At 44.5% G+C, this 25,343-nt stretch overlaps 7 non-coding genes and 1 pseudogene across 7 annotated transcripts; 4 read left to right on the top strand and 4 right to left on the bottom strand.

The window, feature by feature from the left end:
- Positions 1–2,431: 2,431 nt before the first annotated feature.
- On the top strand, positions 2,432–2,621 carry LOC140306070 (U2 spliceosomal RNA). Its single transcript, XR_011915432.1, has one exon. It is a non-coding gene; the product is annotated as a U2 spliceosomal RNA (small nuclear RNA).
- Positions 2,622–3,033: 412 nt separating this feature from the next.
- Positions 3,034–3,147, top strand: LOC140306373 (U5 spliceosomal RNA). Its single transcript, XR_011915688.1, has one exon. It is a non-coding gene; the product is annotated as a U5 spliceosomal RNA (small nuclear RNA).
- A 274-nt stretch (positions 3,148–3,421) lies between these two features.
- Positions 3,422–3,606, top strand: LOC140306224 (U2 spliceosomal RNA). Its single transcript, XR_011915568.1, has one exon. It is a non-coding gene; the product is annotated as a U2 spliceosomal RNA (small nuclear RNA).
- Positions 3,607–7,326: 3,720 nt separating this feature from the next.
- Positions 7,327–7,514, bottom strand: LOC140306122 (U2 spliceosomal RNA). The gene has a single exon (XR_011915481.1). It is a non-coding gene; the product is annotated as a U2 spliceosomal RNA (small nuclear RNA).
- A 266-nt stretch (positions 7,515–7,780) lies between these two features.
- On the bottom strand, positions 7,781–7,895 carry LOC140306277 (U5 spliceosomal RNA). The gene has a single exon (XR_011915600.1). It is a non-coding gene; the product is annotated as a U5 spliceosomal RNA (small nuclear RNA).
- Positions 7,896–8,307: 412 nt separating this feature from the next.
- LOC140306226 (U2 spliceosomal RNA) lies at positions 8,308–8,507 on the bottom strand. The gene has a single exon (XR_011915569.1). It is a non-coding gene; the product is annotated as a U2 spliceosomal RNA (small nuclear RNA).
- Positions 8,508–13,407: 4,900 nt separating this feature from the next.
- Positions 13,408–13,583, bottom strand: LOC140306246 (U2 spliceosomal RNA; annotated as a pseudogene).
- Positions 13,584–21,575: 7,992 nt separating this feature from the next.
- On the top strand, positions 21,576–21,766 carry LOC140306405 (U2 spliceosomal RNA). Its single transcript, XR_011915716.1, has one exon. It is a non-coding gene; the product is annotated as a U2 spliceosomal RNA (small nuclear RNA).
- Positions 21,767–25,343: the final 3,577 nt, after the last annotated feature.

A 25,343-nucleotide genomic window follows, 5' to 3' on the forward strand; every position in this document is an offset into this window, starting at 1 on the left:
GGTAGCAGTGTGGATGGATTAAGTGTAGCACATCTCTCGACAACAAGGTGTGGCTGTGAAAGAAGAACTGTTATGTAGGAGAGATGTCTGGTAAAGATATTTTGTTAAGTAACCATATCACAGCCACTGCATGAGGTACCTTAAGTGTTAATGGGTGAAATAACACCATTATTGTTGATGCCTGCACTGCCAATGGCTTCTGGCCATTGATTCAAAAGTACGATCTCGTCCCTTTTTCCCCCTTTCAGTGGACACTGGCCCCTAATTACCGCAATTCAGCAGGGGGTCTTTCATTAGGAGTACTGGACTCCCCCGTGCACGGTTTCAGCTCCGACCCTGGAAAGCGGAAAAAACGTTGAGATCTGGTTTGAGGACCCAATTGTTGAGAAAAGTCTCTCAATGAGACTCAGAGTTGCTGGAGTCAGTTAATGCAAATGTTTAATCTTGCAGCAAGTTCAAGAATGTGTGTGTGTATGGGTGTATGTGTGCGAACGTGTGTGAGTTTGTGTGTGTGAGAGTTTAAAGAACCTGTTATCCACAGGCAGGTCTTAACTAGTATGGCACAGGTCCAGCCTGTCTCATCTTTTTTGGAAGGTCCAGCGCTCGGCCGTAACCCTTCTGTCTGTTTGGACTCTCACATACATTCGGCTAATCATAGAAAAACGAGAACAAAACTTTTTAGCCCCTTAAATTCATAAAACAGACATGGTGTAGTTATTTCCATTCTAGAAAATAAGAGTAATCACCACCATTCCTATAAATTCTGGATATTCTAACAATCTGAATCTTTTTTAAATGTTCGATGAAGCCCTTTGCTGTTCTGTTTAGAGACTCAGCTGATCATAAACCAAGTTTTGCTCTTGAACCAAGCTTCTAAACTCTTCACCTTTTTCATTTCTCAGTTAGTATTCACTTTAAAACTGATTAAAAGAAAAATTAAATGAATGCCTATCAACAAATGTGGGATCTAAACTCTAGTGCTTTCTCTAAAATAATTTCCTTTCTCAATTCAGAAATGTGTGTGTGTAAGTCACAACACCCGTGACACCAAAACGGCTTTCTTTTCTCTCTTTTCTCTACACTCTGCACTGTGAGCACACACACCAAATCAGAAAGGCTTTTTTCTCTCTTTTCTACATTATGGACTGTGGGGACACAAAACCGCTCTCTCTCTTTTTTTTTTTGATTGTGTGCCAGGGCGTTGTCTCACGTATTAGAATATGCTTAAGATACGAATGGGTTTATCAGTCACATCAGAATCCATACATACTGATCCTCCCGTAATAAAATGGTCGGATCTTATCAAACACACTTTGTTTCTTGTGACAAGTCAGCGAAACAGCGTATACACGTCAAGACACTGAATCAAGTTTGCCACAAGAACTCATAAGTTTGGCAGTATTGCTCTGCCGTCAGCAATCATACACCCATTTTATTTTCATGAGACATGTGCAGGCACCTGTTCATCTACTGTTCTATCACTATGAATTAGTTTATCTATTATCAATAAGGATACTTCTACAACTACTATCAAAGTATGTCCGGACTTCTTATGTTGTCAGTTGCTATATATGAATAAGTGGGTTGCTACTGAAAAGCATTAAGCATGTCACACAGCCCAAACATATAACATTTCAGGACACACCACACAGTTAACAACCACAGTGAAGCGTGTCAAAGCCCAAACATGTAACATTCAACAGGACACTTACGCAACACATTCAAATCAAACAGTCAGACAACATACAAGAACATATACCCCAGCCGGCATTGCTCCCTGCCTATTTTCCTACAACTCACTATGTGTGCGCACACCTTTATTCACAAACTCTTCAACTTACACTCTTTTACCGAAGCTGCTACAGCTCGATTGGCCAAATACCCTTAGATCCTATTTCGGTGAATTTGACATCTGCCTTGTATGTAACAGATTAGCGGTTTAGCAGTTTTAATTTAGTTTGAGTGAAGGAATTCATTTTATAGCAAAATCCGAAATCGTGAAGAACTCATGAAAGTAAGCTTATTCTCGGATTCCTGAAACTTTAGATTTGCTCTTTCTTTTACTGCAAAGTACAACGTTGAGCAGCACTAATGAGTTGTTTCTATTTTTGGCAGGCTTTACCTTTGCGGATGAAGCCCTTTCTGTCTGTGCAAAAGAAATCTTGTTACTGTGCAGAGTGACTTCTCTGAGTAGAGTCGCCTTACTTGTTGCGACTGTGCCGATGTTCGAAGCTGGAGTGCAAAGTTGTTGCTTGAATGGTGCTCGCTGGAGCGTGTGGTAGTGTAAAGTTATACCATTTAAAAGGGCTGAAGAGTGCTCAGTGCAGCGGGTGGGCGGAGGTGCAAAGTGACACTATGGCCATAAAAAGAACACCGCTACAAGTGCGCATTGTGCCAGGAAGGGCCCTCGGACGTGAACCAGTGGACAGTTATCGCTTCTCGGCCTTTTGGCTAAGATCAAGTGTAGTATCTGTTCTTATCAGTCTAATGTCTGATATGTCCTCTATGCGAGGACTAAATATTAAATGGATTTTATCAATAGGAGTTGAAAAAGGAGCTTGCTCCGTTCACTCCAAGCATCGACCTGGTACTGCAGTGCCGCTGGGAACGGTGCGCTCTCCTCTGCTCTTATGAAAAAGCAAACAGCGGTGCAGGATGGAAGTTTCAGGGAGCCTAAGATGAAACTTTCTTTTAATCTGCTGAGAAAAGAGAGTGAATGTGAAGCAGACTTTAACACGGCTCTGGGAGCGAGCCGAGTGCGGGCTAACCGGGAGAATTGCTTGAAAGAAACGCGACACCGAATGAGCAGTCAGAACAAAGCCTCAATACGGTGTTCCCGTGTTGTTTGTGGCTGCCTTGTCTTTTGCACAGAGTAAAAGACAAGGCAGCCATCGAATAGGGCCCGATTGTTCCTACTTGGTAAGCCGAGGAGCAAGGGGGGGGGAGCAAGCGTCTCAACCAAGCAAAGCTCACCATGGGGAAGGTGGCTATGCCAACTAGCCTGATGCCCTGCTCCCGCAGTGATGGATAATCGTACACTGGTTTCTCTTCATAATGTACAAGTCCTTCGCCTTTTACTAAAGACTTCCGTGGAGAGCAGCGCTAATGAATTGTTTCTATTTTTGGCAGGCTTTACCTTTGCGGTTGAAGCCCTTTCTGTCTGTGCAAAAGAAATCTTGTTACTGTGCAGAGTGACTTCTCTGAGTAGAGTCGCCTTACTTGTTGCGACTGTGCCGATGTTGCTTCAATGGTGCTCGCTGGAGCGTGCGGTAGTGTAAAGTTATACCATTTAAAAGGATTGAAGAGTGCTCAGTGCAGCGGGTGGGCAGAGGTGCAAAGTGACACTATGGCCATAAACGAACACCGCTACAAGTGCGCATTGTGCCAGGAAGGGCCCTCGGACGTGAACCAGTGGACAGATATCGCTTCTCGGCCTTTTGGCTAAGATCAAGTGTAGTATCTGTACTTATCAGTTTAATATGTGATATGTCTATGCAAGGACTACATATTAAATGGATTTTTATCAATAGGAGTTGAAAAAGGAGCTTGCTCCGTTCACTCCAAGCATCGACCCGGTACTGCAGTGCCGCTGGGTGCGCTCTCCTCTGCTCTTGTGAAAAAGCAAACAGCGGTGCAGGATGGAAGTTTCTTTTAATCTGCTGAGAAAAGAGAGTGAATGCGAAGCAGACTTTAACACGGCTCTGGGAGCGAGCCGAGTGCGGGCTAACCAGGAGAATTGCTTGAAAGAAACGCGACACCGAATGAGCAGTCAGAACAAAGCCTCAATACGGTGTTCCTGTGGTGTTTTTATAAAATGCGGTGTAAAAAAAGGTGTGAATGCCCCATAGAAAACTAAAAGGTGGAGCAGAAGTGTTCGGCTGCAAGAAGGTGTGAATGTCCGACTATATTTGGTGAAAAGCAGGTGAAGCAAGGTCTGAATGCCCAACCTTACATCATCAAAAGCGAGATCAGAGGTTTTTGGCTGCAAGAAGGCCATAGTTTGCCAAAAGCGGGTAAGGTGCGAATGATCGGCTAAATATCAACAAAAGTGGGGGCGGAGGTCTTCGGATGCAAGTGGGTGTGAATATCCCACCATACAAGTATGTTGGAGAGGAAGCTGTGAATGGCCGACCATAGTTTGCAAAAAGCGGGTGAGAAAAGGTGCGAATGTCCAACCATACATGATCAAAACAGGGAGCGGAGGTGTTTGGCTGCGACAAGGTGTGAATGTCCACCCATAATTAATGAAAAGCGGGCAACAAGTAGGTTCGAATGCCCAACCATTCATCATCAAAAGCAGGAGTGGATGTGTTCGGCTACAAGAAGGTTTGAATGTCCGAGCATAGTTTGTAAAAAGCGGGTAAGAAAAGGTTCGAACGCCCGAACATACACCATCAAAAGAGGGAGCGGAGGTGTTCCGCTGTAAGACGGTGTGAATGTCCGACCATAGTTGGTAAAAAGTGGGTATGAAAAGGTTCGAATGCCCAAATTCGGCTGCAAAAAACTGTGTTCGGCTGCAAAAAGGTGTGAATGTTCGACTAAATTTTGTAAAAAGCGGGTAAGACAAGGTGCGAATGCCTGACAATGTATGATCAAAAGCGGGAGCGGAGGTGTTCAGCTGCTAGAAGGTCTAAATGTCCATTTTTAATTGCTAGAAAACATGATTGTGTACAGTCGGGTATTTTAACCTTTTCTTACCCGCTTTTTACCAATTATGGTCGGACATTCACACCGTCTTACAGCGGAACACCTCCGCTCCCTCTTTTGATGGTGTATGTTCGGGCATTCGAACTTTTTCTTACCCACTTTTTACAAACTATGGTCGGACATTCAAACCTTCTTGTAGCAGAACACATCCACTTCTTCTTTTGATGATGTATGGTTGGGCATTCGCACCTTTTCTTACCCATTTTTCAGGAATTATGGGTGGACATTCACACCTACTTGCAGTCGAACAGCTCTGCTCCCACTTTTGATTATGTTTGGTTGGATATTCGAACCTTTTCTTAACTGCTTTTTACAAACTTTGGTCGGACGTTCACAACTTCTTACAGCCGAACACCTCCGCTTCCGCTTTTGATGGTATATATTCGGGCATTCGAACCTTTTCTTACCCGCTTTTTACCAACTATGGTCGGACATTCACACCGTCTTTCAGCGGAACACCTCCGCTCCCTCTTTTGATGGTGTATGTTTGGGCATTCGCACCTTTTCTTACCCACTTTTTACAAACTATGGTCGGACATTCAAACCTTCTTGTAGCAGAACACATCCACTTCTTCTTTTGATGATGTATGGTTGGGCATTCGCACCTTTTCTTACCCATTTTTCAGGAATTATGGGTGGACATTCACACCTACTTGCAGTCGAACAGCTCTGCTCCCACTTTTGATTATGTTTGGTTGGATATTCGAACCTTTTCTTAACTGCTTTTTACAAACTTTGGTCGGACGTTCACAACTTCTTACAGCCGAACACCTCCGCTTCCGCTTTTGATGGTATATATTCGGGCATTCGAACCTTTTCTTACCCGCTTTTTACCAACTATGGTCGGACATTCACACCGTCTTTCAGCGGAACACCTCCGCTCCCTCTTTTGATGGTGTATGTTTGGGCATTCGCACCTTTTCTTACCCACTTTTTACAAACTATGGTCGGACATTCAAACCTTCTTGTAGCAGAACACATCCACTTCTTCTTTTGATGATGTATGGTTGGGCATTCGCACCTTTTCTTACCCATTTTTCAGGAATTATGGGTGGACATTCACACCTACTTGCAGTCGAACAGCTCTGCTCCCACTTTTGATTATGTTTGGTTGGATATTCGAACCTTTTCTTAACTGCTTTTTACAAACTTTGGTCGGACGTTCACAACTTCTTACAGCCGAACACCTCCGCTTCCGCTTTTGATGGTATATATTCGGGCATTCGAACCTTTTCTTACCCGCTTTTTACCAACTATGGTCGGACATTCACACCGTCTTTCAGCGGAACACCTCCGCTCCCTCTTTTGATGGTGTATGTTTGGGCATTCGCACCTTTTCTTACCCACTTTTTACAAACTATGGTCGGACATTCAAACCTTCTTGTAGCAGAACACATCCACTTCTTCTTTTGATGATGTATGGTTGGGCATTCGCACCTTTTCTTACCCATTTTTCAGGAATTATGGGTGGACATTCACACCTACTTGCAGTCGAACAGCTCTGCTCCCACTTTTGATTATGTTTGGTTGGATATTCGAACCTTTTCTTAACTGCTTTTTACAAACTTTGGTCGGACGTTCACAACTTCTTACAGCCGAACACCTCCGCTTCCGCTTTTGATGGTATATATTCGGGCATTCGAACCTTTTCTTACCCGCTTTTTACCAACTATGGTCGGACATTCACACCGTCTTTCAGCGGAACACCTCCGCTCCCTCTTTTGATGGTGTATGTTTGGGCATTCGCACCTTTTCTTACCCGCTTTTTACAAACTTTGGTCGTACATTCAAACCTTCTTGTAGCCGAAAACCTCCACTCCCTCTTTTGATCATACTTTGTCGGGCATTCGCACCTTTTCTTACCCACTTTTTACAAACTATGCTCGGACATTCAAACCTTCTTGTAGCCAAACACATCCACTCCTGCTTTTGTTGATGTATGGTTGGGCATTCGAACCTACTTGTTGCCCGCTTTTCATTAATTATGGGTGGACATTCACACCTTGTCGCAGCCAAACACTTCCGCTCCCTGTTTTGATCATGTATGGTTGGACATTCGCACCTTTTCTCACCCGCTTTTTGCAAACTATGGTCGGCCATTCACAGCTTCCTCTCCACCATACTTGTATGGTGGGATATTCACACCCACTTGCATCCGAAGACCTCCGCCCCCACTTTTGTTGATATTTAGCCGATCATTCGCACCTTACCCGCTTTTGGCAAACTATGGCCTTCTTGCAGCCAAAAACCTCTGATCTCGCTTTTGATGATGTAAGGTTGGGCATTCAGACCTTGCTTCACCTGCTTTTCACCAAATATAGTCGGACATTCACACCTTCTTGCAGCCGAACACTTCCGCTCCACCTTTTAGTTTTCTGTGGGGCATTCACACTTTTTTTTACACCGCATTTTATAAAAACACCACAGGAACACCGTATTGAGGCTTTGTTCTGACCGCTCATTCGGTGTCGCGTTTCTTTCAAGCAATTCTCCTGGTTAGCCCGCACTCTGCTCGCTCCCAGAGCCGTGTTAAAGTCTGCTTCGCATTCACTCTCTTTTCTCAGCAGATTAAAAGAAACTTCCATCCTGCACCGCTGTTTGCTTTTTCACAAGAGCAGAGGAGAGCGCACCGTTCCCAGCGGCACTGCAGTACTGGGTCGATGCTTGGAGTGAACGGAGCAAGCTCCTTTTTCAACTCCTATTGATAAAAATCCATTTAATATGTAGTCCTTGCATAGACATATCACATATTAAACTGATAAGTACAGATACTACACTTGATCTTAGCCAAAAGGCCGAGAAGCGATATCTGTCCACTGGTTCACGTCCGAGGGCCCTTCCTGGCACAATGCGCACTTGTAGCGGTGTTCGTTTTATGGCCATAGTGTCACTTTGCACCTCCGCTGCACTGAGCACTCTTCAACCCTTTTAAATGGTATAACTTTACACTACCGCACGCTCCAGCGAGCACCATTCAAGCAACATCGGCACAGTCGCAACAAGTAAGGCGACTCTACTCAGAGAAGTCACTCTGCACAGTAACAAGATTTCTTTTGCACAGACAGAAAGGGCTTGACCCGCAAAGGTAAAGCCTGCCAAAAATAGAAACAATTCATTAGTGCTGCTCTTCACGGAAGTCTTTAGTAAAAGGCGAAAGACTTGTACATTATGAAGAGAAACCAGTGTACGATTATCCATCACTGCGGGAGCAGGGCATCAGGCTAGTTGGCATAGCCACCTTCCCCATGGTGAGCTTTGCTTGGTTGAGACGCTTGCTCCCCCCCCCTTGCTCCTCGGCTTACCAAGTAGGAACAATCGGGCCCTATTCGATGGCTGCCTTGTCTTTTACTCTGTGCAAAAGACAAGGCAGCCACAAACAACACGGGAACACCGTATTGAGGCTTTGTTCTGACTGCTCATTCGGTGTCGCGTTTCTTTCAAGCAATTCTCCCGGTTAGCCCGCACTCGGCTCGCTCCCAGAGCCGTGTTAAAGTCTGCTTCACATTCACTCTCTTTTCTCAGCAGATTAAAAGAAAGTTTCATCTTAGGCTCCCTGAAACTTCCATCCTGCACCGCTGTTTGCTTTTTCACAAGAGCAGAGGAGAGCGCACCTTTCCCAGCGGCACTGCAGTACCGGGTCGATGCTTGGAGTGAACGGAGCAAGCTCCTTTTTCAACTCCTATTGATAAAAATCCATTTAATATGTAGTCCTCGCATAGAGGACATATCAGACATTAAACTGATAAGAACAGATTTTTTTTTTTTTTTTTTTTATTACAAAACTTCCAAGAAACATTTAGAACAACATTACAAAACAGTCAAAGCAATGCTTTACATGTCCGACACAAAAACTATACAAACATAAGAAACAACCACAAAGAAACACTACCCGCTCATGAAAATAAAGTCTTCCATCGCTCTCTTGCAGCGTGATACCCGTACTTTTCCTCCTCCATTCTTCTCATGCATCCAATCTCTGCCCTCACCCTTGCCACCACCCTTCCCACCTGCCAGTCCACATTGTTTTTAATCAACGCCGTCCTTGCATCCCACAGCGCCACCTTTCCCATAGACAGAACCAACCATAACAGAAAACCCTCCCTACCTTTCCCCCTTAAACCCAAGCCCAGCATTATCATGTCATACTTTAAAGACCCCAATCTTGGAAAAAAAAGAACCAACTCAACCCACACTTTTGGGCACAAACTCCCCCGTGTCAACCCGTGTCTATTTAAAACTTCCCTGACTGGCAACCTCCTGTGTAAGGCGAGCCAATTTATATCCCTCGCCCTGTTTGTGAGACCTTTCTGCTGTGTGAAAACCCACCCTTGTTGCCCCACCCCATACACCCCCACCGGCCCCCTTTTTTCCACCAGAGCCCTGTACAGGCGCCGGTGACTGAAGCACAGGTCCCCCTCCTGACACTCTGGGTGCTTTTTCCCCCAGCATACCACCTGCCTATAATACGGGGGTAAGACATCCCCCTTTGGCCTTCTATTGTCCCATGACACCAATCTACTGAAGGGGAATGACAACCAAAACAGCAAAAGTGCCTGAAAATGATGGCCACTTGTCTGTTGCACAGACCTGCACAAAAAGGAAAAGAAAACCACATCCAACTTAAGTGGGATGTCCGGCACACCCCTCCCTCCCATCCGAACTTCCTGGTACATCCACTCCCTTCTCACATATTCATACCCCCACCATACAAAGGAAAAAACATCTCTCATGAAACTTCTCCTATATTGAGGAGGTAAAGGAAAAACATACGCTAGGTATACCAAAAATGGCAAAATATCAGCCTTCAAAACCAGCACTCTACCACTTAAGGAAAGTTGCCGGGATTTCCACAGCCCCATCCGCGAACGGGCTGCAGCCAGACGCCTTCCCCAATTTAATTCCGCACTCCCTTCTCCCTGAAACTCTACCCCCAGGACTCTCACTGGGCCCTGGCACTGGGGCAGACAAGCTAGGCCTCAAAAAACTTAATGGTGGACTTCCCTAAGTTCACCTTGGCCCCCGACACTATTGAAAAACTCTCCACCACTTCCAACAGCCGTGTGACCGACCTCTCTGTTGTCAAAAAAAAGGTCATGTCATCCGCATACTGCATCACTGTCAACTTGTCTGGACCTGCTCCAGGAAGGTGCAGACCCACCACACCCGGGTCCCCCCGCACCACCGAACCCAGCGGCTCCATGTAAGCCACAAAGAGCAGCGGGGAGAGTGGGCATCCCTGCCTCACCCCAGTTCTCTGTGCCACCACTGTACCCAAGTGCCCGTTCACCATAACTCTGCTCCCCACCCCCTTGTACATGATCTCCAACCACTCTATAAAACGGGGCCCAAATCCCATCCTCTCCAAAACTGCAAAAAGAAACCTGTGGTTCACCCTGTCAAACGCTTTCTCCATATCTAACCCCACCAAACTCATATTGATCCCCCGCTCCTCCACCCAATGAATACAGTCCCTCACCAATCCCAGATTCCACTGTATTAGCCTTCCCTCCACCCCACACGTCTGATCCTCATGGATTACATGAGGTAGAGCCTTCCGAAGACGACCAACTAGGACTCGAGCCACAATTTTGTAGTCCACACAGAGCAACGTGATCGGCCTATAGCTTTCCATTCGCTCCCTGTCCCCTTTCTTATACAAGAGAGATATGACCCCCTCCCTCATTGTTTTCCCTAAGCCCCTCCCTTCCAAAACAGATTTAACCACCTCCCACACATCCCTCCCCAAAATCCCCCAAAAAAACAAAAAAAATTCCTTGGGCAGCCCATCAATCCCAGGCACCTTGCCTGATGGCAGCCCCTTCATGGCCTCCTCCACCTCTGCCATGGTCACCGGGCCCTCCATCCCCTCAACTATATCTCCAGGAACCCTTCTCTGCAGAGACCCTAAAAACCTTCCCAGGCCATCCTCACCCACAGCCCCCTCCCCAAAAACTTCCCCAAAAAACAGAGAAGCTACCTCCACCATCTCCAGTGGGTCTGTCACAGAACCCCCACCTTTCCCACACAGCTGCGGGATACATGCCCTTGCCTGGGCTGTCTTAACCTGCTTGAAAAAGTAAGCACTGCAGCGTTCCCCCAACTCAAACTTCTCCTTTCTACACCGAAATAAAAACACCCTAGCCCTCTCCCTAAAATAAATCCCTAACTTACCCTTTACCGCTTCAACTGCCTCCCTATCCAACGTCTCCCCCTTATTCCCTGCTGTCACCAAAAATTGTAGTCTCCTCTGTAAGTGCACAAACTCCCTTCTCCTCTCCCGTGCTCTCACTGTGCTATATGAGATCGCCAATAGGCGAGTATTGTGTTTTACCCCCTCCCACCAGTCCACCACTGATCCGAAACAAGGCTTAAGTTGTTCCCACACCCCATAATGGAAAGAAAAACTTTTCCGGAAAGCCTTTTCCTTCAAGATTTCACAATTTAGCCTCCAAAACCCCCTCCCAAAAAGGGGTGCCTCCACCTCAAAGGTCACCCGGAGTTGGCCGTGATCTGTGAACCAGAGGGGCGACACTGCAGCATCTTTCACCTCCACCACATTTGGCAAAAAAACAAAATCTATCCTACTGCGTGAACCCCTAGAATTTGACCATGTGAATCCTTCCCCTGACTTATCCACCACCCTGAAACTATCCTGTAAATTAAAGTCCATCACTACATCCCTCAAATAAGGCAAACTAAAATCCCCAATGCCTTCAAAAGAGACATTAAAATCCCCCCCCCCACAACCAAAACCCTGTTGGTAACACAAACATCAGGCAACGCCAAAAAAAGATCCCTCCGTCCCTGTGGTTCTGCTGGGGCATAAACAGTGATAGACCGAAAATAGACCCCCCTCCAGTCCGCATCAACCACTAGTACCCTCCCCTGTACCACAGAAAAACTCCCCGACACATGAAAATCCCTATCCCCAAATAAAATACCCACCCCACAAGAGTGAACCCCTCCCACCCCCCACCTTGAAATCCCCCTCTTCCATCCATCAGAGAAGACCCTTACATCTCCCCCATCCCTTAAATGAACCTCCTGTAAAAAACAAACCTGGAAAGGGACCTGGGCCAAATAATGAAAAATCCCCCCCCTCTTCCCCTTATCTCTCATCCCCCTCACATTGACTGTTAAAACTGTAAAGGTCCCTTTCAGGCCTTCTCTTTCTCTCCCAGTAGGCCCTCGGAACCACTCCCCACAGACCCCCCCGATCCGTAGACCTCGCACTCCTCAAGGTAGGCCACACTGCTGGGCGACCTGGCCTCAAAAACAGAGCGTGACGAGCTCAGGGGTGAAACAGCCCCCCCCTCCCCTGGCCCAGTCCCCCCATCTATGTTATCAGCCCTTGCACCATCTTGGGTGCCCACGGAGGCTCCGCCCTCCCCTTCCGCACCCCTGCTTACTCCTTGATGCCTCTCGGAGGCCGCAGGTACCCCCTCCATTACATCAGACCCCCTGCAGGAACCCTTCGGCCCCAAGTCCACACCCAATGACCCCGAATGTCCCGGTGAAGTCGAAGGCACCTCTCCTTCACACGCACTGTCCATCGACTGAACGGCACCCTCTCGCTGTTTCTTCCTCCTCCTTCTTCCCTTCACCTGTGTTTCAGCACGGACCGCTTCAGCTGAGGACTCTGTGTAGTCCTCACCTGAAGAGACCCTCTGCCTCCTCACTCCACCGATCGCTGCCATCACCATCTCCACCGTCTCCTCCTCCGAACTCGCCGCACAATCTGCCCAGGATCCTATCAGTGGCAGACAGTCTCCAAAGCTCACCATAACACGATCACCTTCACGATCACCTCCCAAGTCCGATGGGTCTGCCGCTCCTTCTACGTTGCTCTTCCCTGGGACATCTCCATCTGCCATGAGCCTTTCCCCAGCCGGCGAGGCTGCGGCTGCCTCCGCAATCCGGACAGCAGCCCCCGTCCCAAGGCCCATCTTTGCCTCGTGGACCTCCTGACGCAACTCCACCTGCGGCCTCTGCCTCCGGATCTCCAAACCTCCAGCCACTGTGGCGTATGTGCGGGTACGTTTGGGGCAGTCCCGAAGCAGGTGCCCCGCATCCCCGCACCCATGACCCATGCATCACAGGTGGCAGCACCGTGCCCACTTCCCCCACAGTTCCGGCAGCAAACTTGGACGCAGCCCGTCGCCAGGTGTCCAAACCTGCGACATTGTCTGCAAAACAGTGGCTGCCCGGAGTAAAAAAGAAATCCCCTGTCCGCCCCAATTGAAAAGTATGCCGGGGGGTGCTTTAATCCGTCCATGCTGTCTGGATCCTCCCCCAACAGCACCCTGAACTGCCTCCGACCTGTCCAGATCCCAAAACTGCCCCGCAGATATTTCGGCTGCATGTCCACTTTCCCGTACCTCCTGAGGAACCCAGCCACTGCCTCGTCCCCGACGTATGGGTTGTAAACGTGGATAGTCACAATCCTCAAATTCCTCTGGCAAAGAGGCACCACTCTGAACCTGGAAAAGGGCTCCATCTCTGCCTTTTCCTGAAATGTTGCTTGGATCTGATCGTACTGCTGCTGGCTGTTCAAAGTGAGATCATATCCCCCATCGGCTGCGTTCCATTGCAAACAGAAAATCTGTGCTGGATCAACTTTCAAACCTGCGACGATGACAGTTCTGACGAACCACTCCCGATCTCCAAAATGACTTTTCTTGTCTTTTAAAACAAACCTCAAAGAATTTCGCAGACCAGCATAAAATGCTGTCTGGGATGGATGTTTAATGACCATTTTTTCCTCCACAAAAAAAAAAAACGATACACCTAAATCATCCAGGCTCCTTACATCGCTTGGCTCTGGTAACTTAAACCACTTACTGCACTTGATCTTAGCCAAAAGGCCGAGAAGCGATAACTGTCCACTGGTTCACGTCCGAGGGCCCTTCCTGGCACAATGCGCACTAGTAGCGGTGTTCTTTTTATGGCCATAGTGTCACTTTGCACCTCCGCCCACCCGCTGCACTGAGCACTCTTCAGCCCTTTTAAATGGTATAACTTTACACTACCACACGCTCCAGCGAGCACCATTCAAGCAACAACTTTGCACTCCAGTTTCGAACATCGGCACAGTCGCAACAAGTAAGGCGACTCTACTCAGAGAAGTCACTCTGCACAGTAACAAGATTTCTTTTGCACAGACAGAAAGGGCTTCATCTGCAAAGGTAAAGCCTGCCAAAAATAGAAACAACTCATTAGTGCTGCTCAACGTTGTACTTTGCAGTAAAAGAAAGAGCAAATCTAAAGTTTCAGGAATCCGAGAATAAGCTTACTTTCATGAGTTCTTCACGATTTCGGATTTTGCTATAAAATGAATTCCTTCACTCAAACTAAATCAAAACTGCTAAACCGCTAATCTGTTACATACAAGGCAGATGTCAAATTCACCGAAATAGGATCTAAGGGTATTTGGCCAATCGAGCTGTAGCAGCTTCGGTAAAAGAGTATAAGTTGAAGAGTTTGTGAATAAAGGTGTGCGCACACATAGTGAGTTGTAGGAAAATAGGCAGGGAGCAATGCCGGCTGGGGTATATGTTCTTGTATGTTGTCTGACTGTTTGATTTGAATGTGTTGCGTAAGTGTCCTGTTGAATGTTACATGTTTGGGCTTTGACACGCTTCACTGTGGTTGTTAACTGTGTGGTGTGTCCTGAAATGTTATATGTTTGGGCTGTGTGACATAACTTAATGCTTTTCAGTAGCAACCCACTTATTCATATATAGCAACTGACAACATAAGAAGTCCGGACATACTTTGATAGTAGTTGTAGAAGTATCCTTATTGATAATAGATAAACTAATTTATAGTGATAGAACAGTAGATGAACAGATGCCTGCACATGTCTCATGAAAATAAAATGGGTGTATGATTGCTGACGGCAGAGCAATACTGCCAAACTTATGAGTTCTTGTGGCAAACTTGATTCAGTGTCTTGACGTGTATACGCTGTTTCGCTGACTTGTCACAAGAAACAAAGTGTGTTTGATAAGATCTGACCATTTTATTACAGGAGGATCAGTATGTATGGATTCTGATGTGACTGATAAACCCATTCGTATCTTAAGCATAATCTAATACGTGAGACAACGCCCTGGCACACAATCAAAAAAAAAAAGAGAGAGAGCGGTTTTGTGTCCCCACAGTCCATAATGTAGAAAAGAGAGAAAAAAGCCTTTCTGATTTGGTGTGTGTGCTCACAGTGCAGAGTGTAGAGAAAAGAGAGAAAAGAAAGCCGTTTTGGTGTCATGGGTGTTGCGACTTACACACACACATTTCTGAATTGAGAAAGGAAATTATTTTAGAGAAAGCACTAGAGTTTAGATCCCACATTTGTTGATAGGCATTCATTTAATTTTTCTTTTAATCAGTTTTAAAGTGAATACTAACTGAGAAATGAAAAAGGTGAAGAGTTTAGAAGCTTGGTTCAAGAGCAAAACTTGGTTTATGATCAGCTGAGTCTCTAAACAGAACAGCAAAGGGCTTCATCGAACATTTAAAAAAGATTCAGATTGTTAGAATATCCAGAATTTATAGGAATGGTGGTGATTACTCTTATTTTCTAGAATGGAAATAACTACACCATGTCTGTTTTATGAATTTAAGGGGCTAAAAAGTTTTGTTCTCGTTTTTCTATGATTAGCCGAATGTATGTGAGAGTCCAAACAGACAGAAGGGTTACGGCCGAGCGCTGGACCTTCCAAAAAAGATGAGACAGGCTGGACCTGTGCCATACTAGTTAAGACCTGCCTGTGGATAACAGGTTCTTTAAACTCTCACACACACAAACTCACACACGTTCGCACACATACACCCATACACACACACATTCTTGAACTTGCTGCAAGATTAAACATTTGCATTAACTGACTCCAGCAACTCTGAGTCTCATTGAGAGACTTTTCTCAACAATTGGGTCCTCAAACCAGATCTCAACGTTTTTTCCGCTTTCCAGGGTCGGAGCTGAAACCGTGCACGGGGGAGTCCAGTACTCCTAATGAAAGACCCCCTGCTGAATTGCGGTAATTAGGGGCCAGTGTCCACTGAAAGGGGGAAAAAGGGACGAGATCGTACTTTTGAATCAATGGCCAGAAGCCATTGGCAGTGCAGGCATCAACAATAATGGTGTTATTTCACCCATTAACACTTAAGGTACCTCATGCAGTGGCTGTGATATGGTTACTTAACAAAATATCTTTACCAGACATCTCTCCTACATAACAGTTCTTCTTTCACAGCCACACCTTGTTGTCGAGAGATGTGCTACACTTAATCCATCCACACTGCTACCTACCCCACAGATGGAAAGCTTCATGATTGCATGTCAGAAATAACCATCAGTGTTTTACCCAGGCCAGACTTAACTGATATACGTTATGAAAATGCAGAAATAACTATATTTATTCAACAGGTCAAGCAAAAAACCCTGATGGCACAAATGCTACAGGATTTGCAGTAGTAACAGAAACTGAAGTTTTCTTAAAACAACCACTACCAAAAAATTACTCTGTTCAAGCAGTCGAATTGGTAGCTTTAACTGAAGCTTGTATATTAAATAACAAAAAGGTTGTTAACGTTTACACTGACAGTCAGTATGCCTTCTCAACTGTACATGTGTTAACACAGCATTGGAAAAACAGGTATGTTGACATCCACAGCTAAATGTATAAACTACAAATATTTTAGCATTATTAGATGTTATTCAATTGCCATCTACAATAGACTCGTATGAATGACCGGAAGGAAAACCATACTGCCAAAGAATTTGTTTAAATATGCTGCAGTATTGAGCCACGCACCATGTCATGTCTCAACAGGAGGGATGGAAGCAATAATGAACAAGGTTTTTACAGCATATGGTTTTACTAATTATTGAATTTTTTTTTTAGAATAAATAAATGAATAAAGTTTTGTCTAGCAGGTCAAATATGTGCAAAATACATTCCACAGGGCAATCTAAGACCAAAACGAAGATAATTCCCTAAGCCAGTGTATCTTTTTCAACATATTTGTTTGGATTTCATTATTTCATTATTGTGTAGATTTCATTGAACTAAATTAATGTTAAGGGAAACGATTCTGCTCAGTGACAACAGAGGTTTTTACCAAATGGTCTGAAATATTTCCATGTGCACAAGCAGATGCACTCTCAGTAGCAAAATCACGCGTAAAATAACTCATTTCTAGATTTGAAATTCCTGAAAAGATCTTCAGTGATAATTTGACACACTTTGTAAACTATGTCATCTCACTGATGGCAAAGAACTTAAAATAGATCTTAGAAACCACTGTGATATAGAAGGTTTCGCTAACACATTGGAATTGTTTTACTATTTACATATGCATGTGCAGTGAAGAATTGCTTGCTGCTGATAAATGCAAAGAAGAACAGCTTACACATAGATGCTCACATATAGGCTGCTGAATGCAATGAAGACCTGCTTATCCAGTAAAGTTCAATGTCAATGTGTAATATTCAATTAGGATTTGCAAAACAGTGAAGTTAAACAATGAATGGGTCCATAGTCGGTATGAGAAGACTACAGGAATATTTACCTGGGTGTACGTTCAAACAGAGATGAGAAAATTGCGATAAATTATTGTTTGTTTGTTAGTATGTATATGAATGTTATGTGTATAAACTGTGTTGAGTTGTAGTTACTCAGTAGTGTCTCAGTGAAACAACCGACGGGGGAAGCCTTGCGGTGACAACAAAAGCAGTGTTTTACTGATCAGTCAAGTTGCTCCAGTGTACTCCATACAAACTGGTTGGCTACTGAAGGGATAGAAAATGGGGAATACTTGTTTTAAAGCAAACAAGGAATTAGATGGGAAAAATACATGTTTTAACGGGACCCAGACAATATTATATAGATGTTGCCACTGAAGTAAAGAACATTTACGTGGGATGGTGTGAGGGTCCTCGTTTGGCTGACGTTCGCCGATATGCTCGCCATGCTCAGAACCAAGTTGAGACGCGTAAGACAACCAAAAGGGACAAGTGTGAAAAGGAGCTGCATTTGGCAACCATGACCATGTATTACGCAGTTGGTGTAAACAGAGGACGAGGCCGAAGTCGAAGACGTGGACGTGTGGGAGAGGAGGTCGAAATGGGCCACGCCAGAGCTATGATCCGAATATTTGTTTTTACTGTGGCCAGACTGGACACTGGAAGAAGGACTGTCCACAGCTAAAAAGTGATGAAATTGGGCAAAAGGCTGACTGAGGGTGGGAGGCAGGTTCTGGACGTCACGCGGCAGCGGAGCCTCCACTAATGGGTGATAGCACAAACACACTCACACATTTTTCCTGCTCTGTGTAGTGAAGCAACGCTTGCCGACTGTGATTCACGTAGTAAAGTTTTGCATGCTATTTCCGTCCTAGAGCAAAGATATTTCTCTCAGAATATAGGAACTTATGTTCATGAGTAGTGACGTCAGGGGAGTTTGATTGTCCTCCAAAGTTAAGTGGAAACCACATTTACTGTATGTCTGCATCAGGCCAGGTTGTGAAGGAGAAAATGACAATGCCCATTGCGTGTTGTCACTCCCGATGAGCTCTCCTTCAAACACTCATTTTTGTTATCAGAGTTGTGTCCCATTAACCTGATGGGCTGTGATCTCATGTGTAAATTAGGCATTATTTTAACTTCTACACCAGAGGGTGTTAAGGTTATGTTACAGCCTGACAAAGTTTTCACAGCAGTGCAGTTTGATTCATCGGCACTTACATATGCTTATGAGTGGAAACTTCCCAGCTCTCCTTTTTCACAACAACTAGTGGAAGAAGCAAAAGCGTTAGTTTCACCCCTTTCTGATTTCATGCAACCTACTGATTTGCACTGCGCATCACACATTTCTTTGGGGCCTGACAATGACTATGAGAAGAAGTGAAAAAATATGTGCGCCTACTTTATTGACTCCAGAGCACTTTGATTTTTTTAATGTTTGTGGTACTCGCCCTCACATTTCCTTGGCCAAACGTACACACTGGCAGTGACAAGGTGTGGGAGAGTTTGTTGCTACATGTCAGAAAGAAATGGAGTGGACTGTTTCACCTGCTGATCCAGATTTGATGTTTTCTGAACGATTGTCAGCATACAAAAAAACATTTTTGAGTACAATGCATTGTCAAAGAACTGTGGACTTAATTCCTACCACAGAATCACATTTTGAAGCATGTTTTTTATCTGAAACAGATTTGTCTTCGATACCCATGTTGGCTGAAGTGCCCAATGATCTTTGGGCTAAGAGCAAATATGATGTGGGGTTGATAAAAGGCGGTGAACCAGTAATTGTCACCCCTAAATCAGACTTTTGTCCATGTAAAAAACAATACCCTTTTAAGCCTGAAGCAATTAAAGGGATTAAACCTGTTTTTCAATCTTTTCAGAAAACAGGCGTTATTGTTCCTTTTGAAAATTCACCTGTGCTTACTCCATTGTTTCGTGTTAAAAAGATTAAAGATGCTGGCCAGCCAGATGAATGGCGTTTTGTACAGGACCTCCAAGCGGTGAATGCTGCAGTTCAGCCACATGCTCCTACTGTGCCCAACCCACACACTATTTTGTCTCAAATTACATCAGATGCACAGTTTTTCTCAGTGGTTGACTTGTCGCCAGTGCACCCTGATAGCCCATTTTGGTTTGCTTTTTAGTTTGAAGGGAGATCTTGGACTTTTACCCGATTATGCCAGGGGTACTGTGAAAGTCCCACTATTTACAATGCTGCCCTCAAAGCTAGTCTGGATTAACTTCAATCAACCACAGGCTCTGCTCTTTTGCAGTATGTGGATGACATCCTTTTATGTAGTCCATCTAAACAACAGTGTGAAAAAGACCAAATGACTCAAATAACTTTCTTGCTTTCAAAATTTTTCCTCTAGTGATGCTGACTTAGAGAGGGATGAAGATAATCATGTTTAATTGTTCATGTTTTGATTGTTTATCATTGGACCCTTTATTACTATGATGCCTGCATTTTAAACTCACGTTGTGTGCAAATGCAGGCTGATGTTTTACAGATAAAGTTATTATTTTCCTTGTTTCTTTTGGGTTGATTAATATAATGGTATTATTATAATCAAAAGGGAGGAATGTAATGGAAAATAATTCTTATATGCATTGTATTGAGTGTTACTGTGTATAACCTGCAAATGACCGAGCTGCAAGGTACCACCCTGCCCTGTTTTCTTAAATTCCTCTTTACAATTGTGGGCTTGTTATAATGAGATAGCTGCACTTTAGGGGGGACAGGGTTAGGCTGGTATTTACGAGTGTGTCTGGGTAACCTCAACTGATGGTTGGGGAGGAAAGTTAGAAGAACAATCAATTATACCCAAAAACAGATGACGTGATGAGCGGGCAATATAACTGTGTGTTTTTGCTTCAGTGGTCAGAGCAACTCTGTATTCTGTACTGTGTTGTTCTCTCTTGCAAGATATTATTATTAAAGCCTCTTATCTCCTCAAAAGAAAATAACTGACTCCCCAAGTGCAAGTGTCAGGACAAATGATCAAACTTCTTCAAGCTTCAGTCTGCAGAGAGGTACAAGACAGGGTTGCTCACTTTCTCCCTCACTTTTTGCTATTTTCATCAAACCTTTAGCAGCTGCTATCAGACAAGATAGAAATATTAAAGGCATCCAACCCCAAAATATTGAGCATAAAATAAGTCTTTATGCTGATGATGTATTATTTTTCCTTCAGAACTATGAGACGTCTCTCACTCACACGATCACACTCATAAATAAATTCTCGGCACTTTCTGACTACTCTATCAAATGGTCTAATACCACAGTTCTGCCCATTAACTGTAGGGTCCAGAATATACCTGCGATCACTTTACAGTCAGGAAATAATAGATATTTAGGCATAAACATTTCCTCCAGGCTCTCAGAGCTAACAAAGCTAAATTATGTGCAATTATTAAAGAGAGTAGAGGACGATCTCTCTCGTTGGAAGTCCTTACCTATATCACTTATGGGGAGAGTTACAACCATTAAAATGATGATACTACCAAAAGTTAACTATTTGTTCTCAATGATCCCCATAAAACCATTTGCTACTTGGTCTAAGTCACTAGATTCATGCATCTCCAAATTTCTGTGGAAAAACAAACCACCACGTATTAGTTTAAAAACCCTATAGAAGACCAAGGACAGTGGTGGATTAGATTTACCTCATTTTCAGCACTATTCCTTAGCCAATAGGTTACAATATATATCAAAATGGTTTAAACCTTGTTGTTGTCACAGTTCCCAGAGATGTTGTAATCGTTGAGGATTCTATATTCACCCCCTCATTAGAGGCACATGTTGCAGATTGATGACACTGAATCTTCTTCTCTGTTCATTGCTGGCATCATTCCCAGCATCGTAAGTGTTCATGGCATTGTTAGCCTCTTCCTCTTCCAAAATCGTGAAGAACTCATGAAAGTAAGCTTATTCTCGGATTCCTGAAACTTTAGATTTGCTCTTTCTTTTACTGCAAAGTACAACGTTGAGCAGCACTAATGAGTTGTTTCTATTTTTGGCAGGCTTTACCTTTGCGGATGAAGCCCTTTCTGTCTGTGCAAAAGAAATCTTGTTACTGTGCAGAGTGATTTCTCTGAGTAGAGTCGCCTTACTTGTTGCGACTGTGCCGATGTTCGAAACTGGAGTGCAAAGTTGTTGCTTGAATGGTGCTCGCTGGAGCGTGTGATAGTGTAAAGTTATACCATTTAAAAGGGCTGAAGAGTGCTCAGTGCAGCGGGTGGGCGGAGGTGCAAAGTGACACTATGGCCATAAAAAGAACACCGCTACAAGTGCGCATTGTGCCAGGAAGGGCCCTCGGACGTGAACCAGTGGACAGTTATCGCTTCTCGGCCTTTTGGCTAAGATCAAGTGTAGTATCTGTTCTTATCAGTTTAATGTCTGATATGTCCTCTATGCGAGGACTACATATTAAATGGATTTTTATCAATAGGAGTTGAATAAGGAGCTTGCTCCGTTCACTCCAAGCATCGACCCGGTACTGCAGTGCCGCTGGGAACGGTGCGCTCTCCTCTGCTCTTGTGAAAAAGCAAACAGCGGTGCAGGAAGGAAGTTTCTTTTAATCTGCTGAGAAAAGAGAGTGAATGCGAAGCAGACTTTAACACGGCTCTGGGAGCGAGCCGAGTGCGGGCTAACCAGGAGAATTGCTTGAAAGAAACGCGACACCGAATGAGCGGTCAGAACAAAGCCTCAATACGGTATTCCTGTGGTGTTTTTATAAAATGCGGTGTAAAAAAAGGTGTGAATGCCCCATAGAAAACTAAAAGGTGGAGCGGAAGTGTTCGGCTGCAAGAAGGTGTGAATGTCCGACTATATTTGGTGAAAAGCAGGTGAAGCAAGGTCTGAATGCCCAACCTTACATCATCAAAAGCGAGATCAGAGGTTTTTGGCTGCAAGAAGGCCATAGTTTGCCAAAAGCGGGTAAGGTGCGAATGATCGGCTAAATATCAACAAAAGTGGGGGCGGAGGTCTTCGGATGCAAGTGGGTGTGAATATCCCACCATACAAGTATGGTGGAGAGGAAGCTGTGAATGGCCGACCATAGTTTGCAAAAAGCGGGTGAGAAAAGGTGCGAATGTCCAACCATACATGATCAAAACAGGGAGCGGAGGTGTTTGGCTGCGACAAGGTGTGAATGTCCACCCATAATTAATGAAAAGCGGGCAACAAGTAGGTTCGAATGCCCAACCATACATCATCAAAAGCAGGAGTGGATGTGTTCGGCCACAAGAAGGTTTGAATGTCCGAGCATAGTTTGTAAAAAGCGGGTAAGAAAAGGTTCGAATGCCCGAACATACACCATCAAAAGAGGGAGCGGAGGTGTTCCGCTGTAAGACGGTGTGAATGTCCAACCATAGTTGGTAAAAAGTGGGTATGAAAAGGTTCGAATGCCCAAATTCGGCTGCAAAAAACTGTTCGGCTGCAAAAAGGTGTGAATGTTCGACTAAATTTTGTAAAAAGCGGGTAAGACAAGGTGCGAATGCCTGACAATGTATGATCAAAAGCGGGAGCGGAGGTGGTCAGCTGCAAGAAGGTCTAAATGTCCATTTTTAATTGCTAGAAAACATGAAAGAAAATTTTCGAAAATCAATCCGCACATGATCATAAGTGGGAGAGGAGGTGTTCAGCTGCAAGAAGGTGTGAATGTCCTACCATAATTGCTGAAAAATGTGTTAGAAACGGTAAGAATGCCGGACCATACATCATCAAAAGCTAGAGAGGTGGTGTTCGGCTGCAAGTAGGTGTGAATGTCTGACTAAAGTTCAAATATATTAACAAAAGCGGGAGGAGAGGTCTTCGGATGAGTGGTTGAGAATTTCCAACCATAATCTATAAAATGCGGTGAAAAAAAAGGTGTGATAGATACCTAAAAGGTGGAGCGGAAGTGTTCGGCTGCAAGAAGGTGTGAATGTTATATATATAGTTGGTGAAAAGCAGGAAAAGCAAGGTCTGAATGCCCAATCTTACATCATCAAAAGCGAGATCAGAGGTGTTTGGCGGCAAGAAAACGGGTAAGGTGTGAATGACCGACTAAATATCAACAAAAGTGGGGGCGAAGGTCTTCGGATGCAAGTGGGTGTGAATATCCCACCATACAAGTATGGTGGAGAGGAAGCTGTGAATGGCCGACCATAGTTTGCAAAAAGCGGGTGAGAAAAGGTGCGAATGTCCAACCATACATGATCAAAACAGGGAGCGGAGGTGTTTGGCTGCGACAAGGTGTGAATGTCCACCCATAATTAATGAAAAGCGGGCAACAAGTAGGTTCGAATGCCCAACCATACATCATCAAAAGCAGGAGTGGATGTGTTTGGCTACAAGAAGGTTTAAATGTCCGAGCATAGTTTGTAAAAAGCGGGTAAGAAAAGGTTCGAATGCCCGAACATACACCATCAAAAGAGGGAGCGGAGGTGTTCCGCTGTAAGACGGTGTGAATGTCCGACCATAGTTGGTAAAAAGTGGGTATGAAAAGGTTCGAATGCCCAAATTCGGCTGCAAAAAACTGTTCGGCTGCAAAAAGGTGTGAATGTTCGACTAAATTTTGTAAAAAGCGGGTAAGACAAGGTGCGAATGCCTGACAATGTATGATCAAAAGCGGGAGCGGAGGTGGTCAGCTGCAAGAAGGTCTAAATGTCCATTTTTAATTGCTAGAAAACATGAAAGAAAATTTTCGAAAATCAATCCGCACATGATCATAAGTGGGAGAGGAGGTGTTCAGCTGCAAGAAGGTGTGAATGTCCTACCATAATTGCTGAAAAATGTGTTAGAAACGGTAAGAATGCCGGACCATACATCATCAAAAGCTAGAGAGGTGGTGTTCGGCTGCAAGTAGGTGTGAATGTCTGACTAAAGTTCAAATATATTAACAAAAGCGGGAGGAGAGGTCTTCGGATGAGTGGTTGAGAATTTCCAACCATAATCTATAAAATGCGGTGAAAAAAAAGGTGTGATAGAAACCTAAAAGGTGGAGCGGAAGTGTTTGGCTGCAAGAAGGTGTGAATGTCCATCTATAGTTGGTGAAAAGCAGGAAAAGCAAGGTCTGAATGCCCAATCTTATATCATCAAAAGCGAGATCAGAGGTGTTTGGCGGCAAGAAAACGGGTAAGGTGTGAATGACCGACTAAATATCAACAAAAGTGGGGGCGGAGGTCTTCGGATGCAAGTGGGTGTGAATATCCCACCATACAAGTATGGTGGAGAGGAAGCTGTGAATGGCCGACCATAGTTTGCAAAAAGCGGGTGAGAAAAGGTGCGAATGTCCAACCATACATGATCAAAACAGGGAGCGGAGGTGTTTGGCTGCGACAAGGTGTGAATGTCCACCCATAATTAATGAAAAGCGGGCAACAAGTAGGTTCGAATGCCTAACCATACATCAACAAAAGCAGGAGTGGATGTGTTTGGCTACAAGAAGGTTTGAATGTCCGAGCATAGTTTGTAAAAAGCAGGTAAGAAAAGGTGCGAATGCCCGACAAAGTATGATCAAAAGAGGGAGTGGAGGTTTTCGGCTACAAGAAGGTTTGAATGTACGACCATAGTTTGTAAAAAGCGGGTAAGAAAAGGTGCGAATGCCCGAACATACACCATCAAAAGAGGGAGCGGAGGTGTTCCGCTGAAAGACGGTGTGAATGTCCGACCATAGTTGGTAAAAAGCGGGTAAGAAAAGGTTCGAATGCCCGAATATATACCATCAAGAGCGGAAGCGGAGGTGTTCGGCTGTAAGAAGTTGTGAACGTCCGACCAAAATTTGTAAAAAGCAGTTAAGAAAAGGTTCGAATATCCAACCAAACATAATAAAAAGTGGGAGCAGAGCTGTTCGACTGCAAGTAGGTGTGAATGTCCACCCATAATTCCTGAAAAATGGGTAAGAAAAGGTGCGAATGCCCAACCATACATCATCAAAAGAAGAAGTGGATGTGTTCTGCTACAAGAAGGTTTGAATGTCCGACCATAGTTTGTAAAAAGTGGGTAAGAAAAAGTTCGAATGCCCGAACATACACCATCAAAAGAGGGAGCGGAGGTGTTCCGCTGTAAGACGGTGTGAATGTCCGACCATAATTGGTAAAAAGCGGGTAAGAAAAGGTTAAA

This window comes from Leuresthes tenuis, unplaced genomic scaffold (genome assembly GCF_036924035.1).
Source record: "Leuresthes tenuis unplaced genomic scaffold, fLeuTen1.0.hap1 SCAF_4, whole genome shotgun sequence".
NCBI lineage: Eukaryota > Metazoa > Chordata > Actinopteri > Atheriniformes > Atherinopsidae > Leuresthes > Leuresthes tenuis.